Source organism: Bubalus kerabau, chromosome 4, assembly GCF_029407905.1.
Source record: "Bubalus kerabau isolate K-KA32 ecotype Philippines breed swamp buffalo chromosome 4, PCC_UOA_SB_1v2, whole genome shotgun sequence".
Lineage (NCBI taxonomy): Eukaryota > Metazoa > Chordata > Mammalia > Artiodactyla > Bovidae > Bubalus > Bubalus kerabau.
In genome coordinates, this window is record NC_073627.1 from 166,627,174 (window position 1) to 166,629,234 (window position 2,061).

Sequence of the window (2,061 nt, forward strand, 5' to 3'; positions counted from 1 at the left end):
ACACCTGGGTGCTGACACCCACTGCATCGGATGTGGTTGGTCTCAAGCTCAGGTGGTACCACCACTGCAAAGGGTGTCAGGGGAGATGCAGGAGTGACTTGGGGCTGACACAATGGCTGGGGACAGCTGCCTCCCTGTAGTGGGCAGAGGCCAGGGACCCATCACTTCCTGCACCATGCCAGACAGTCCCTCCAACAAAGACTTGTCCTATCAAAACGCCAACCGTGCCTCTATGGAGAAACACAAGTAGACTAAAATATCCACCCCATCAATCATCCACGCATATGTTCAGTATCTTTATTGCCAGCTACTATGCTAGTCTGGGAATACAAAGATAAATATATATGATAAATATAATCCTTGTCCTGGAGGCTCTCAAGCCTAAAGGAGAAGAGAGTCATACAAAAATAATACCAGGGATGTCCTTGATGGTCCAGTGGTTAAAAATTCACATTGCATTGTAGGGGATGCCAGTTCAATCCCTGGTCAGGGAACTAAGATCCCACATGCCATGGGGCCACTAAGCCAGCATGCTGCAGAAAAAAATTCCACATGATTCAACGAAGATCCTATGTGCTGCAACTAAGACCCAAGGCGGCCAAATAAATAATTTTAAAAATAATAAAACATTTTTAAGTTAAACAAATTTTTAAAATAAATAAAAACAATACCAAATAGGAAAATTAAGAAAAAACTGTAAGTTTAAGTGTTAGTCGCTCAGTCATGTCCAACTCTTTGCAGCCCCATGGACTGTAGCCCACAAGGCCCCTCTGTCTATGTGATTCTCCAGGCAAGAATACTGCAGTGGGTTGCCATTTCCTTCTCCTTCGAATCTTCCTGACCCAGGGATTGAACCTGGGTCTTCTGCATTGCAGGCAGATTCTCTACCGCCTGAGCCACCAGGAAAGCAAAATGTTAATTCCAGACTAAAAAATAAGCCCAGCTGTATAAGAAAGGAAACATAATCATAGTATATTACTTGACTGGTCAAGGAGTGATATATAATCAGAATAATGTAAACTCTAATTACCGATTTAACAAAAAATGTGATGTAACCATTTTGGGAGGATGAAGGGAAAAAGAAGTGGATTTGTGTTTGTCTAAGAAAACCTAAATCTCATCCATTATCAAAGGAAGTCAACAGATAATTCCAATGAATTGTAGCATAGCTGTACAAGCACATATTTCTAAGCAGAATATGGAGGTAAATTCCAGAAGACATAAGTAGGAGAATTGGGGAACAAGGTGGTAAGACAAAGATCAGCTGTTGTTTTATAATAGACCTTTTAATATATCTAAATGTTTGACACACATATTATCCTTTAATGTAAAATTTAATTTTACAATTACTACAGTACAGTCTATGCAGTTATTATGAAGGCTGTCTTAAAGGGATATACACAATGTTATGCATTTATTCTTAATGTTATAATATCTGTAATCAGTAAAGCCATGAAGAGGTTTTACTAGACTAAGTGTGCAGGTCTGTGGAATCACACCAGCAATCCCTAAATACTCATATATATTTTCTTAACACCTCTGCTGGAAACTTCCCTATCAGCCCACCTAGGGTAGAAAGCAAAACCTCAGGATCCCAGTATTGGCTGCCACTCAGGGTGTGGAGGAAAGAGAAAGCTATAATACATACTAGAGGGAGAGGGATAAGGAACCTGGGAGAAATTCAAGAGAGAGGGATTGAGGAGAGAGAGCGACCGGGAAAGGGGACTCAAGAGGCAGCAGGCAAGGATATGAGTGTCTGTGGCCCCCAGCTGACTCCAGGGTTTTCCAGTTTTACCACTGTAATTGGTAATGTATCTGCCACTCCTCCTCCATCAGTAAGCTCCTGGCAGGCAGGGACCATGCCTCAATCACATTTGAATCCCCTGCATCTAACAGGGGTTCCTGCCTGTTCTTTCTAAATAGCAGAGAGTTATTGGCTTCCCTGGTGGCTCAGATGGTTAAAAAAAAAATCTGCCTGCAATGCGGGACACTTGGTTTTGATCCCTGGTTCAGGAAGATCCCCTGGAGGAAGTCACGGCAACCCGCTCCAGTATTCTTGCC

General features: G+C 42.3%; 1 non-coding gene across 1 annotated transcript; it reads right to left on the reverse strand.

Moving 5' to 3' along the window:
- Window positions 1–833: 833 nt before the first annotated feature.
- TRNAC-GCA (transfer RNA cysteine (anticodon GCA)) lies at window positions 834–906 on the reverse strand. Its single transcript has one exon. It is a non-coding gene; the product is annotated as a tRNA-Cys (tRNA).
- Window positions 907–2,061: the final 1,155 nt, after the last annotated feature.